The sequence below is a fragment of the Oryctolagus cuniculus genome, chromosome 3 (genome assembly GCF_051225735.1).
Source record: "Oryctolagus cuniculus isolate XC-2025 breed Fujian yellow rabbit chromosome 3, ASM5122573v1, whole genome shotgun sequence".
NCBI classification, from domain to species: domain Eukaryota; kingdom Metazoa; phylum Chordata; class Mammalia; order Lagomorpha; family Leporidae; genus Oryctolagus; species Oryctolagus cuniculus.
Window position 1 is genome coordinate 138,757,541 of NC_142869.1, and position 15,888 is coordinate 138,773,428.

The window sequence follows — 15,888 nt, forward strand, 5'->3', positions numbered from 1 at the left end:
AAGACTCGGCTGTTCCACTTCAGATCCAGCTCTCTGCTATGGCCTGGGAAAGCTTGGGCCCCTGCACCCTCGTGGGAGACCCAGAAGAAGCTCCTGGCTCCTGGCTTAGATCGGTGTAGCTCCAGCCGTTGTGGCCAATTGGGGAGTGAACCATCAAATGGAAGACCTTTCTCTCTCTCTCTCTCTCTCGCCTCTCTCTGTGTAACTCTGACCTTCAAATAAATAACTAAATCTTTTAAAAAAGAAATTAAAAAAAAAAAGAAATAGAAACAAGTCTCTTAACAATCTCTCTCCTCACAGCTGTCTTGAGGAAGAACTGACAGACAATAACTACATTGCACATATGAAAGTATGCAGTTTGGTGAGTTTAGCATATCCATTTACATGTGAAGCTGGCACCACAGTCACATTAATGACCATATCCATCAGCCCCAAAAGTCTGTTTGTGCCACTGTGTGGTCCCTTCTCCCTACTCCTACCCTTCCCCAAGCATTCACTGCCCTGTGTCTGTCCCTACAGAGCAATCCTAATTTTCTAATATTTTATGTGTATTGAATCTTGTGGGTCTGGCTTTAGAGATTCATCTGTGTTGTGTGCATCAATAGTTCATGCCCTTTCATTATGAAGTCATATTTTCTGTTCTACTCACCAGATACCAGAATCTTAAGAGTTATAATTCACCCTTGTCCCATGGACTTGTGTCCTCCTGTAACAAAGCTTCCATAAATCCTCCTGTCCCTGGCAAAATGGATCAAACCAATTTCTGCAGCCACACAGCTGAGGGCAGCCTGTGGATGGAGCAGTCTCCAGCTGAGGAACGGGAGGCCTCTGGGAAGTCAGTGCCTCCCGCATCTGGACACTATCTTCCAGTCACCCCAACATGGAATTGGGGAGGTGTCATGTGAGCTATCAAACAGTGGATACACATGCAAAATGTCCTGGTTAATGATGACTAAAAACAGGAAAGACTCCGTTCTCTTCCCTCAGCTTCCATGTCATTTCAGACTGCCAGCGTCACCTGTGCAACACCTGTGAAGATGGGCATGGACACAGGGTACTGACACTTGGATGGTGCCTCTGTCTACCAAAATGAATAGTACATGGGGCCTTTCCGAGCTACCCTGCAAGGGGCCCATACGGCATTGTTCTTGATTCCCGGCATAACTTAAGGGGAAGCTGTCACAATGTCCAGAGCCCTTGATGTCCTGCAAATGAAGGAGGAGGACGTCTTCAAGTTCCTTGCAGCAGGAACCCACCTAGGTGACACCAATCTTGACTTCCAGATGGAACAGTACATTTACAAAAGGAAAAGTGATGGCATCTACATCATCAATCTGAAGAGGACCTGGGAGAAGCTGCTTTTGGCGGCTCGTGCTATTGTGGCCATTGAAAACCCTGATGCTGTCAGTGTGATGTCCTCCAGGAACACTGGCCAGAGAGCTGTGCTGAAGTTTGCTGCTGCCACTGGAGCTACTCCCATTGCTGGCCGCTTCACATCTGGAACCTTCACTAACCAGATCCAGGCAGCCTTCTGGAACCACAGCTTCTGGTGGTTACTGATCCTCGGGCTGACCACTAGCCTCTCACAGGGGCATCTTCTGTGAACCTGCCTACCATTGCTCTGTGTAACACAGACTCTCCTCTGGGCTACATGGACATTGTCATCCCATGCAACAACAAGGGAGCCCACTCAGTGGGCCTGATGTGGTGGATGCTGGCCCGAGAGGTCCTGCGCATGCGTGGTACCATCTCTCGTGAACACCCCTGGGAGGTCATGCCTGATCTCTACTTCTACAGAGATCCTGAAGCGATTGGAAAAGAAGAGCAGGCTGCCGCTGAAAAAGCTGTGACCAAGGAGGAGTTTCAGGGTGAATGGACGGCCCCAGCGCCCGAGTTCACCACTACTCAGCCTAAGGTTGCTGACTGGCCCGAAGGTGTGCAGGTGCCCTCTGTGCCTATACAGCAGTTCCCCACTGAAGACTGGAGTGCTCAGCCTGCCACTGAAGACTGGTCTGCAGCGCCCACTGCTCAGGCCACCGAGTGGGTGGGAACAACCACTGAGTGGTCTTAAGCTGCTTGTCATGGTCTCTGAAGCAAACATGGAAATGAGGTTGGCGGAAAATAAACACCAGTTTCTACAAAAAAAAAAATATAATAATAATAATACATGGGAGGAGCCATCAGGCAGAAGACAGCAGAAGGCAAGGTGCAGAGGGAGGGTGTTTTCTACTGTGGAGAGGCGAGATCTTGAGTTCACCCTCCCTGTCCTTATGCTACTGATGGGTCTGTTACCCCTTTTCTCTTCCAAAGAACCTTGAACTCACTGAGAGGAGAGGGAGAAGCTCCCTGTCCTTCCCCACTCTTAGTTTCCGAGATCTTTCTCCATCCCTGGGCAGTGACATAAGGGAACTTAATTTGAGAAAAGTGAAATCTACAAAGCAGAAAATTAAGACCTTGATGGGAGGAGTGGCGGTGGCTCATATCCCATAAGCCTTTGCCGACACTACCTTGAAAGAGCAGTCTTCTTTTTCTTTTCTGTGCACCATTTTTCAGGAGAGCACTATTTTTTTTAATTGAGATCTAATTCACCTACCATGAAGTTTACCACTTTCATAAGAGGTTGTTGGTATATCCACAAACTTGTGCAAGTATTACCTTGACCTAACTGCAGAACATTTTTGTTACTCCACAAAGAAACTCCATTTCCCTTAGCCGTCACTTCTCATGCCTCTCTCATTGTTTCTTTTTTTAAAAATATTTATTTATTTATTTGAAAGCCAGAGTTACACAGAAAGAGGAAAGGCGGTGGGGGGGGGGGGTCTTCCATCCGCTGGTTCACCCCCGAGTTGGCTACAACAGCTGGAACTGCGCCGATCCGAAGCCAAGAGCCAGAAGCCAGGAGCTTCTTCCAGGTCTCCCATGCATGTGCAGGGGCCAGAGGACTTGGGTCATCTTCTACTGCTTTCCCAGGCCATAGCAGAGAGCTGGATGGGAAGTGGAGCAGCCGGGTCTCAAACCGGCGCCCATATGGGATGCCGGTGCTTCAGGCCAGGGCGTTAACCACTTCACCATAGCGCTGGCCCCTCTCCTTGTTTCTGACAGCAGTTGATCTGGCTTACTCTGTGTCTGTAGTTTTCTGATTCTGGACATTTCGTACAAACAGAATCTACAATGCGTGGCCTTTTGCGCCTAACTTTACTTACAGGGGCCGGCGCCGTGGCTCACTTGGTTAATCCTCCGCCTGCGGCGCCAGCATCCCAAATAGGTGTCAGGTTCTAGTTCCAGTTGCTCCTCTTCCAGTCCAGCTCTCTGCTGGCCCGGGAGGGCAGTGGAGGATGGCCCAAGTGCTTGGACCCCTGCACCCGCATGGGAGACCAGGAGGAAGCACCTGGCTCCTGGCTTCAGATCGGCGTAGCTCCAGCCATAGTGGCCATTGGGGGGTGAACCAACGAAAGGAAGACCTTTCTCTCAGTCTCTCTCTCTCACTGTCTAACTCTATCTGTTAAATAAATTTTAAAAAATAACTTTATTTACATAGTATAATACTTTCAAGTTTTACCCATGTGAAGGTAAAAATATGCACATCTTTTTAAAAGAAATATTTATTTATTTAAAAGGCAGAGAGACAGAGAGTGAAGGAGAAAGGAGAAGGAATCATATTCTCTATCCCTGTAACAGCAAGGCTGATGCAGTCTGAAGTCTGGAGTCAGGAACTCCACCTGGGTCTCCCGTGGGGGTAGTGTGGACTCAGGTCCTTGTATCATCATCGGCCACCTTCCCAGTGCATTAGCAGGAGGCTGAATTGGAAGCATAGTGGCCAGGACTCAAGCCAGACACTCTGATATGGGATGTGGGGGTCCCAGGTGGCCCAGAGGGTTATGCCTGTTGCTCATGCATACCGTATTACCTAATAATTTCCCTCCTGAATACCTACTTCCTAAAGCACTTTTTTCTGATACCCTCAAATTTTCCTCTTAGGGGTCCTGGAACCAATCCTCTGTGGAAACTGGGGGAAACTGCATGTTGTGTTTAATAATAGTAATCGTCTGGGTTTTCTGTTTAAGGTAAACATAAGGTGACACCAAAATCATGCCAAATAGAATTTTCAACATTCTTGTCTTATCGGATTATGGAAGAAGTGATAATTAAGGAGAGTAACATTTTAATGAGGCAAAGAGGTATTCAAAAAAGTGTAATAGGCCCGCGCCGTGACTCACTAGGCTAATCCTCCGCCTTGCAGCACCGGCACACCGGGTTCTAGTCCCGGTTGGGGCACCGGATTCTGTCCCAGTTGCCCCTCTTCCAGGCCAGCTCTCTGCTATGGCCAGGAGTGCAGTGGAGGATGGCCCAAGTCATGGGAGACCAGGAGAAGCACCTGGCTCCTTGCTTTGGATCAGCGCGCCGGCCGTGGCAGCCATTGAAGAGTGAACCAATGGCAAAGGAAGACCTTTTGCTCTGTCTCTCTCTCTCACTGTCCACTCTGCCTGTCAAAAAAAAAAAAAAAAAGTGTAATAAACTTAGAAATCTGATCCATTTTTGGAAGCAGTGGATTATATTTACTAAAATCAAGCAAGCATAAATCAAAAACCAGTTAATAAGCTCACAAATCTAAAAGCCAGCTATGCAGACATCCTCAGCAGGCACACCAAGCAAGCCTCCTGCCTGACATACTTTAAAGTAATTTCTCACTATGATGGGTGCTAAAATTGGCAACTAAGAAGAAGGTGGTCAAAATATCTTTACAAGCCTTTTTATTATTATTATTATTTGAGAGATGGAGAAGGACAGGGAGGAAGACACACAGAAAAATGGGGGCAAGAGGAGAGGGGTAGGCTCATCTGTCTGTTGGTTCACACCTCAAATGCCCTCAGTGGCTGGGTAATGTGTGCCATGAGGACTGGAGCCAGGAACCCACTCCAGGCCTCCTGTGCAGGTCTCAGGAACTCAGTGAGCTGTCACGAGTGTGTCCTTCCCAGGGTCTGCGTTGGCTGGAAGCTGGAGTGAGGAGCAGAGCCAGGAATTGAACCCAAGCATTCTGATGTGGTGTGAAACTGGTGACAGGCTAAAGGCAAGTCTCCCCAGAATCCTTTAATTCCCCCCAAAAGTGCATTTGTGTCTACAACCCCGTATTTATGCACACACAGTGTCGATACCGTGCTTCGAGGAATAAAGCACACACAGGGAGACCATGACCCTGTGTACTTCAGTAAAGCCAGGTGAGTGGTTGAGCGTCTGTGAGGCGCAGTCGTTAGGATCCCAGCAGGGCCCGGGGGTCACTGCAGCTCAGCCAGCGCCTGTGTCCCGTAGTGGCTGAGGGCACAGACCCTGGTGCCTGATCACTGGGGTCATGATCCCTGGTCAGTCACTGTGGGTTTAAGTTTATTTAGTTTCTGGATCTCAGTTTCCCTCTCAGTAAAGTGGGGACACTAAGGTCAACCATGTCTGAAGGTGGTAGTGAATTAACTCGTGCAAAGCACTGGAACAGTACCTGGCGCAAAGCTGACACTGTAGGTGCTTGTTGGATAAAAGTAAAATAAAACAAGAAACAGAAGTCGGCTGCAGCGCAGAGACCGGCGCACCCGGGTTCGGCCACGCCCCTTTCTCCCACCGCCCACCGCCCGCCGAGGGCGCCCTGGCCAGAGAAGCCGCTGGTCCCGACCCGCAGCTGCTGCACGTGCCGGACCGGAGCTTCCGGATCCTGCCCCGCCGGCCGCTTCTCCTCGGCTTCCCCTGGCTTCTCCGGGTAAAACCGCAGCTCGTGTGCGTCCTCTGCGCCGGCGAGGGACCTAGGGCGTCCGCGTGGTGAGAAACTCGCGGCTCCACGCACCTTTCTGCAGGAGAGCGTCCCGTGGCGAAGGAAGAACCCAGATTCCCAGCGTGGTGAACTCAGAGCGTGCGCGAAAGAAGAGGAGGTGGTGCCCGGGACAGAAGCAGCGGGTGCTTACAGAGCGAGAGCCATCAGAGCGTGGCTGCCGGGGCTCAGAGGAAGAAATGCTCAAGCCTCGGGTTCCAGGAAATCAAGACAGTTTCAGGGTAGAGGCAGGACCGCGGCTGGGCGGCAGGAGTGGCGCTCTTTCTGCTCTGGCTGTGATAATGAGACCCAGAGAGCAGTGGCAGAGTGAGGACGACAGAGCGGGCAACAGGGAATCAGACTGCTCCTGTCAACCGAGCCGTCCCCGACCCGCGTGGACACGTGGGGAGCGTCAGGAACGCATAGAATCTGAATCTGGGGACCACGTTGGGATGACGTAGTGAAGAAGACCTGTGACAATGAAGGCGAACTGTGAACCTGAAGACATCCCCGCGATCCTGCTTGATCTTGGCTTTGACAGCTGCCGTCACAACCCATCTTCGAGGCAATTCTGTTTCGAAGTTACATCTCAAGTAAAGGCTAGAGAGTATATAGTTAAAGACAAATTCAGTTTTTGATGTTCTTTTTTGTGTTTGTCACAGACGTGGACAGTGAATTCAGGTTTAACTTCAGCTTGGTCATGGTGCTCACAAAACAAGGAAACACATTAGGTAGCTCATTTTATGCAAAAACAATATCCCTTGTATACTTTGCGCCTTCTGTGAGCAAGGCTTTTAAAATATGGATGTTTACAGCTTTCTGCTGTGGCCCAGGAGGGCAGTGGAGGATGGCCCAAGTCCTTGGGCCCTGCACCCACATGGGAGACCAGGAAGAAGCTCCTGGCTCCTGGCTTCGGATCGGCGTAGCACCAGCCGTAGCGGCCATTTGGGGAGCGAACCAATGGAAGGAAGACCTTTCTCTCTCTCTCTTTCTCTCTCTCACTGTCTAACTCTATCTGTCAAATAAAATAAAATATGGATGTTTAGTAACTACAACAAGTTGAGCTTAGGGATTCCCAATTCCTCTTTTTCTTGCAGATTTTAAATTTCCAACCTGTTAAGTGCATTTGTGAACCAAATTTGAAGAGAATTCTGGGTACCGGGTTCTTGCACAAGGCATCTGGTGAACAAACTCATCAAATGGATTCCCAGCCGTGTTTTCATATTTATCAAATAACTGGCCATTGGGTACAGAAAGGTAAGGAAGCTTAGACTTTGTTTTATTAAAACTTGTACAGAGTCATTTCATAGGGCATATTCTTTGCTTGCAAGGGTTGTGTTGGGGGCACTGGAGGTTCAGAGCCTGGCACAACAGTCAGCTTTACTCTGACATCATCTGAGGGTTGGGGGGCTAGGATCTCGTCTGATGGCATGAGTTCCGTGTTCTCTTCCTTGTCACTCACCATGAAACTGACCTCGGCAAAATTCCCACCCGTGTAACCCCGAAATGATTCCATTCACATTTCAGGTACCACCTCAAAGGTTTTTTGTTGTTGTTGGTTTTTGTTTTGTTTTGTTTTGTTTTGTTATCTAGACTAACTTAGAAGAAGCAATCTAATGGTTAAAGTTCCCATTTGTATTTTCTTGAATATTTTCCCACAGGTACTTGTTTAAGAAACTATACAAATCATTGCCCTTTGGTCAGAAAAATAACATCTATCTTACGGAAAATAAGCAACAGAATTTTCACTTCCATGGAACAGTGTAAGAAACAACAAATGGCTCACAGTGGTAACAAAAACATGTTTTCCACTGCTGTCCTCATGTTCAGTTTCTGCTTCTCTGTGATGTTAAGGCAAGAAGGATTAGTCTGCACACCCTGTGGCACCTGAGGGTACACATGCTCCAGGATGTGTACCTTACTCCTTCATTAGAGTTAGAAATGAAGCAAAGTCTAAAAGTAGGAACTCATAGAATGGTTCTGGAGTCTGAGAAGAACCAAATCAGAACAAAAGAGCAGGAAGAGGGATTGAAATATTTGCAATAATTTAAAATTTCACCAGGCACCTGTACTATACTTATCACAAGCTGAAGGATTCCTTGAAGCCGCACATAACCATATTTGCTCATTTGGTACGCGCACTTCTGTCAGAGTGGCAGAAAAATGAAGTGGATCACTAGGTCAGGACATCTGCCAGATCTGTGTTCCCTAGTTTCACAACGAGCAAATACAAACACAGTAAGGGCCAACTAGGAAATTAGCGCGGGAAGATGTTGTCACTGAGTTGGCAACTCTGTGTTCAAGTAGATCTTTATTTTATTTTATTTTTTAGATTTATTTATGTGAAAGGCAGAGCCACAGAGAGGCAGAGAGAGAGAGAGGTCTTCCATCTGTTGGTTTACTCCCCAGATGGCTGCAACAGCCAGAGCTGGGTAAATCCAAAACCAGGAGCCTGGAGCCTCTTCTGGGTCTCCCAAGTGAGTGCAGGGGCCCGAGGACTTGGGCCATCCTCCACTGCCTTCCCAGGCCATCGCAGAGAGCTGATCAGAAGTGGAGCAGCTGGGACCCAAACCAGTGCCCTCATGGGATGCCAGCACCGCAGGCAGCAAGCCTTACCCACTATGCCACAGCGCTAGCCCCTCAAGTAGATCTTGACGTCTCTTGCACTATATTTGGATAAAGTTATTCTCTGGGTGTCAAGAGTCTTATCAACTTTATGTTCAGATGATGCTGCATATAGACATATTGTTCAATAAGTGAGTGATATATGGATGAGTGTTTACAAGGGGTAAAAGACTGCATTAATGTGAAAATAGCATGTCTATCAGCTAACTCTTCCCCCCTTGACTCTTTCAGCTGTGGGCTACAAACCATGACCCCAGAGATGGAACAGCCAACCCAGGAGACAACTCAAAGTCCTCAGGTTTGACTTTGTGGATTCTGACATCACAGAAATACCCGTGACCTTCAAGGTAAGTTTAGGTGCCGGCGCACCACGCTGATCCGATGGCAGGAGCCAGGTACTTATCCTGGTCTCCCATGGGGTGCAGGACCCAAGTACTTGGGCCATCCTCCACTGCACACCCTGGCCACAGCAGAGGGCTGGCCTGGAAGAGGGGCAACCGGGACAGAATCCAGCGCCCCGACCGGGACTAGAACCCGGTGTGCCGGCGCCGCAAGGCGGAGGATTAGCCTAGTGAGCAGTGGCACCAGCCTTAAACTTCCTTTATTGAACTGGCATGTAGTCCCCTATAGTCTATGTTCTAGTTGTCCAGTACCTAGACACACCCTCTTCCCACTCACATGGTGATAAAAATGATCCTCCACAAAACAGGGCAAAATAATATGGACAACTAACAATATACCCACCACCCACCACTGGGAAACTAACTCAAGGAATAGTAGAATCTCAGATCCAACTTCAAGATCTTTGTTTCAAGACTATATCTGTGGCCAGTGCCGCGGCTCAGTAGGCTAATCCTCCACCTTGCAGCACCGGCACACCGGGTTCTAGTCCCGGTTGGGGCACCGGATTCTGTCCCCGTTGCCCCTCTTCCAGGCCAGCTCTCTGCTATGGCCTGGGAAGGCAGTGGAGGATGGCCCAAGTGCTTGGGCCCTGCACCCCATGGGAGACCAGGAGAAGCACCTGGCTCCTGCCTTCGGATAGGCGCGGCGGCCGTTAGAGGGTGAACCAACAGCAAAGGAAGACCTTTCACTCTGTCTCTCTCTTTCACTGTCCACTCTGCCTGTTAAAAAAAAAAAAAAAGACTATATCTGTTCTTCTAGTTCAAATGCAGTCCTTCCTTGAAATCTCTCAATCTGCAGACTCAATAGCAATTTATTTTTCTTAATTTAAAGTAGCATGCAGGGGCCGGCACCATGGCTCACTTGGTTAATCCTCCGCCTGTGGCACCAGCATCCCATATGGGCGCTGGGTTCTAGTCCCGGTTGCTCCTCTTCCAGTCCAGCTCTCTGCTGTGGCCCAGGAAGGCAGTGGAGGATGGCCCAGGTACTTGGGTCCCTGTACCCACATGGGAGACCAGGAGGAAGCACTTGGCTCCTGGCTTCGGATCGGCATAGCTACAGCCGCAGCGGCTATTTTGGGGGGTGAACTAACGGAAGGAAGACCTTTCTCTCTGTCTCTCTCTCTCTCATCATCTAACTCTGTCGAATAAATGAAGGAAAAAAAAAGTAACATGTGGAGTTTTTCTGCCTAAGATGTGCTTGTGTGTGTGTAGCTTTTTTGTATATGAGGAGGAGATCAAATGGTTTTTTTTTTAAAGATTTATTTTATTTATTTAAAAGATTTACAGAGAGAGAGAGTCTTCCATCTGCTGGTTCACTCCCCGGATGGCCACAATGGCCGTAGCTGTGCCTATCTGAAGCCAAGAGCTAGGAGCTTCTTCCAGAGCTCCCACGTGGTTGCAGGGGCCCAATGACTTGGGCCATCTTCTACTGCTATTCCAGGCCATAGCAGAGAGCTGAATTGGAAGAGGAGCAGCTGGGTCTCAAACCGGCACCCATATGGGATGCCAGCACTTCAGGCCAGGGCTTTAACCCACTGTGCCACAGCACTGGCCCCTCACTATCAATTTAAAAACCAAGAACACACCTAGTATACACAGGTGAAAGTCACTATCCACTTTAGAATTTCATTAAGGGGGCCGGCGCCGCGGCTCACTAGGCTAATCCTCCGCCTAGCGGCGCCGGCACACCGGGTTCTAGTCCCGGTCGGGGCGCCGGATTCTGTCCCGGTTGCCCCTCTTCCAGGCCAGCCCTCTGCTGTGGCCAGGGAGTGCAGTGGAGGATGGCCCAGGTGCTTGGGCCCTGCACCCCATGGGAGACCAGGAAAAGCACCTGGCTCCTGGCTCCTGCCATCGGATCAGCGTGGTGTGCCGGCCGCAGCGCGCCAGCCGCGGCGGCCATTGGAGGGTGAACCAACGGCAAAGGAAGACCTTTCCCTCTGTCTCTCTCTCTCACTGTCCACTCTGCCTGTCAAAAAAAAAAAAAAAAAAAAAAGAATTTCATTAAGGGAAGGAGAGATTGAAAAACAAAATTGGCCACTTGTCCACCAGGTCAGTCAGATTTTTCTGGTCAGGAAAAAGGAGGACTCTCAGTCTACCAATCTGGCTTCCCTGTTCTGTTCTCTGGGAATCAATAGAAGGGCTGTCTCTCCTCTGTGGTCACATCAAAGGCAGATTTTGGGGAAGATGTCTCTTGCATCCTACTCCATGGAAACGTGGGTTTGAGGACTTCCCAATTGCCTTGGTCATCACAGGCTTTTTTTTTTTTTAAAGATGTATTTATTTATTTGAAAGTCAGAGTTACAGAGAGAGAGAGAGAGAGAGAGAGAGAGAGAGGTCTTCCATTGACTGGTTCACTCCCCAGTTGGCCACAATGGCCAGAGTTATGCCCATCCTAAGCCAAGAGCCAGGAGCATCTTCCAAGTCTCCTACGCTGGTGCAGGGGCCCAAGGACTTGGGCCATCTTCTACTGCTTACCCAGGTCATAGCAGAAAGCTGGATCGGAAGTGGAGCAGCCAGGTCTCGAACCAGCACCCATATGGGATGCCGGCACTGCAGGCGGCGGCTTTACCTGCTACTCAACAGTGCCCGCCCTGTCACAGGCTTTTGTTAGGTGGGGATTCCTGGACAAGGTAATATCCCTTAAACTCTTGATAGGAATTCAGTAAATTCACATTCATTTAATTCCATGAATGAGTAATGAAAACTAGAAATCTTACATGATCATGTTTATTATATCTATTCTTTGGCCTCTGTGGTTTTTTTTTTTTTTCAAATATTTTTGTTAAAATTTGTATTATTTATTTGAGAGGTTGAGTTAGACAGTGAGAGGGAGAGAGAGAGATAAAGGTCTTCCATCTGCTGGTTTATTCCCCAGATGGCAGCAATGGCTGGAGCTGAGCCGATCTGAAGCCAGGAGCCAGGAGCTTCTTCTAGGTCTCCCATGTAGATACAAGGTCCCAAGCACTTGGGCCATCTTCTACTGTTTTCCCAGGCCATCGCAGAGAGCTGTTTCAGAAGAGGAGCAGGCAGGACTATAACCGGTGACCATGTGGTATGCCGGCACCACAGCCAGAGGATTAGTCTACTGCATCACAGCACTAGCCTCAGCCTCTGTGTTTTTGTTTCGTAGCGTAACACCTGCTTACTCTGCACAGAACCTCAGCTTAATGGCACTTATCTTGAAGATCTCTGACTTGAAATAACACAGAACAGAGAGGCACAGAAAATGTGCTCCTTATTCACAGCTGGTGGTACAATTTTGTTGGGCAGGGTGTCTGTGGCCAAGGTCTTTTGTTTTTAAGATTTATTTATTTATTTATTTATTTATTTAACAGGTTGAGTTATAGACAGGAGAGAGAGAGACAGAGAGAAAAGTCTTCCTTCCGTTGGTTCACTCCCCAAATGGCCGATACAGACAGAGCTGCACTGATCTGAAGCCAGAAGCCAGGTGCCTCTTCCTGGTCTCCCACGCGGGTGCAGGGGCCCAAGCACCTGGGCCATCTTCTACAGCTTTCCCAGGCCACAGCAGAGAGCTGGACTGGAAGTGGAGCAACAGGCAGAGGATTAACCTAGTGTGCCACCATGCTGGCACCGGCCCTGGCCTAAGGTCTTGACTTCAAGGGTAACTTAAGAACTATTATTCACCCAAGGCCCAATTGCAAAGCAAGTTCATTGTGTACCAGCTACTTTGGCAGGTTGACTGATCGATGGTTATTCTAAGTCTACTGCGCCTTGGGCTATAGCTTCTTTCTTTCTTTCTTTTTCTTTCTTTCTTTCTTTCTTTCTTTCTTTCTTTCTTTCTTTCTTTCTTTCTTTCTTTTTCTTTCTTTCTTTCTTTCTTTCTTTCTTTTTTTTTAAGGGAAAGGTTTACTGCAGAAAACCCAACAGACTGGAGGGAAGGGGGGAAGAAGGAGAAGGAGAGTGTAAGAGAAAGAGACAGAGATCAGGAGACGAAGAGAAAGAGAGAGACACGTGTTGAGAAACAGGTCCTTTTAAAACTTTGCCGTGGGTGGGCAGGGAAGGAGGAGCTTCGAATCCCATTAGGATGGGGGTGGGGCTGACACCGGTGGTTGGGCCATGTGGCCACCTGGCTTCCAGCAATGGTGGTGGGGGCTAGAGCCTAGGATGGTGTCAGGACTGCACCATAGATAAGCCTGGGCCATTTTACTAACATTCCCTCCTTTAGTGTTTTATGAAGCAGAAGTTGTATGGGATTACATTAGCACCAAAAGACCAGGAAGAGTATAGGGATGATGATCTGTCTTTAGAGCTACTTCCTGCTGACATGGGTGACGAGGTACTCTCTGCTGGCATGGGGCGATGTCTCAAGCTGCTGTCTCCTGGGCGGGGAGCCGAGTATAACCCTGTAGCAGCATTTGGTTGACTGCCTGGTAGCTGAAGGCTTTGGTTCATTTTATTATCAGCTCCTGTAAACACTTAAACAGATACGGTAGTATAAAAGACAGGGTGAGAATAGCAACCAATGATCCCAAGAGTGGCATTAACCAGGTAATGAGAGGATTTCATAGAGGAGAGGAAAGGTTGTGGGGAGGTATCTCTGGACCTTTGTGAGGACTGTTTGATGGATGTGGTTTAAAGCTGATCCCAACCAAGACCGGGAGAAAAGCCACTCAACTTTTGCAGGTAGAGCGGTTTGTCTGTAGAGAAATTCTGAACAATCATACAAGATTAAGTGGGGGAGAGGACCATCAGTACACACAGGTCAGGAGTAGAGCCATTGATGTTAGAATAGAGACTGTGATTATAAAGGAATGAGACCCCAGGTGGGCTAGACAGGGACTAGAACAAAGGACAGAGTCATTACTAGCACCTAAGAAAGATGCTATCTAAGCCACGACTAAATTTTCAGATCCAGAGGTAAATAGAAACTGACGGAGGGGCCTGATAATAATCTGGTGAGCTTTAAGGCCTTGTCAGTTAGGAGGCCTAGACCTATCTATATCTTCACATGGGGCACATGCTAAGGGAGGTATGAACCTCCTTGGGGAAGGCACCTGTTGACTTCCATTACCTAGCTGGCCTGGGAGGAAAGCTGGCCAGGTAAAGGCAGGTGGCATCTCTAACAAGAAATTTACAGTTCTGCCTGCAATGTTAGTAACCCTACTTGGTCATCCCCTCAGCAGCACTGGTCACTCTGGAAGCTGGGCCAAGTGAAGGGCTCTTCGTCTTGGAGCCAGCAAGATCCTGGCTCTGACCTGGGCGTCCTTCGACTCCAGGGCAGGTCCATTTCTGGTGATCCAACTCTTGGCTGGCACAGCTGCCAGGGCTCTGTGACTTCTGCTGATGGGCTATAGTTTCTATGACCTGCATGAGTCCAATAGGAGAATACTCATGTCACACGCTAAATGGAGTTCCATGCCATCAACTGGTGTGCTCAGGGGCAGCCCACTGCGCTTTGCTGTCTTGACTGGGGCAGGGGTGAGCAGTGCAGACATGTGACTACCTACCCCCTGGGCTACTCACCATGGAAGAAGTGCTCCCTCTCAGTGGAGCAGCTGGGACTGGAACAGGCAAATTGCAAGCTGCCTCTTAACCCATTGCGCCAGCCAGAGTTTCATTCAGTTCTGACACTATTCACCTGGACCCGGTATCAGATCCCACAAACGAAAGCGCTCAGTCCCACAAAACTGCCCCCATTGCATCACAAGCCCAAGCTGCGTGTACTTCTCTAAATCGAGGTCTGACAGTTTGCTGGAACAGCTCAGAGAACCCCGGGGAACCATCATACTGATGGCGACTGGTTTATCGAAAGAGTACAACTCCGAACAGCCATACTCACGACGTGCTCAGAGCAAGGCCCTGCAGAACTTCTGTGGCCTCCCCAGGAGGAGCACCCTCCCAACAACTCTTTCCTGCTCACCAGCTCAGCAGTCGAGCCCTGCCCTTTCCCTTCTTAGAGAGGCCTCATACGTACCCGTGAGTGCTTCCATCCTTGACTGTTCCTGATTAAGTCAGTTTCCAGCCACCCCACCCCACCACCACCCTGGGTGGGATATGCAGAGCCCAACCCTCTCATCATATGATTGTTCCCCTGAGCAGCATCCTGCGGTTACCCAGGGGCTATCCAAGAGCCACCTCATTGACTTACACTCAGGTGCAGCTGGTGGGTTGGCTAAGGTTTTCAGGAACTATAGAATAATGACCAAATACACATTTCTTATTATAAATAGTAGTATCACGAATATAGAATGTACTATAAAGGAAATTCAGGAATGGAAAATGAATGGGATGGAGGGGAAGGGTTTTTTCTTAATATTCTATTTATTTATTTAGAAGACAGAGATAGAGATCTTCCATCTGCTGGTTCGCTTTCCCAAATGCCTGCAACGGTCAAAGCAGGGCCAGATCTGCCTCCCAGGGTGTGCATTAGCGGAAAGCTGTAGCCAGAACTCAAACCAGGCACTCTGAAATGGGATGCAGGTATCCCAAATGACTTCTCAACTGTTGCACCAAATGCCTTCTCTTTAAGGTAAGTTGTTCATGTTGTGCCTCTACTGAGAGGTAGTGTGTGAGCTGAGATCTCAGTCAAGTGACAGAGTAAACCATGAGAGCAAGTGCAGTGGCCCTCGGACAGAAACACCACAGCTTGCGGTAGCCAAGAGGAAACCTTACTTTAGAATACAATTAAATAGGGGCCGGCGCCCTGGCTCACTTGGCTAATCCTCCGCCTGCGACGCCGGCATCCCATATGGGCGCCGGATTCTGTCCTGGTTGCTCCTCTTCCAGTCCAGCTCTCTGCTGAGGCCTGGGAGGGCAGTGGAGGATGGCCCAAGTGCTTGGGCTCCTGCACCTGTGTGGGAGACCGGGCAGGGGCACCTGGCTCCTGGCTTTGGGCCAATGCAGCGCCAGCCAGAGCGGCCATTTGGGGAGTGAACCAATGGAAGGAAGACCTTTCTGTCTGTCTCTCTCTCACTGTCTATAACTCTACCTGTCAAATAAAAAAATACAATTAAATAGTGTCGAAAAATTATGTGTACACAAAGTAAGATAATATTATAATGGCAGAAATGTGGAAGAGGCAAAAAGAATAAATGCGTTAACCTAATTTTT

General features: G+C 48.9%; 1 pseudogene; it reads left to right on the forward strand.

Moving 5' to 3' along the window:
* Positions 1 to 1,184: 1,184 nt before the first annotated feature.
* Positions 1,185 to 2,071, forward strand: LOC127491799 (small ribosomal subunit protein uS2 pseudogene; annotated as a pseudogene).
* The last annotated feature ends 13,817 nt before the right edge of the window (positions 2,072 to 15,888 follow it).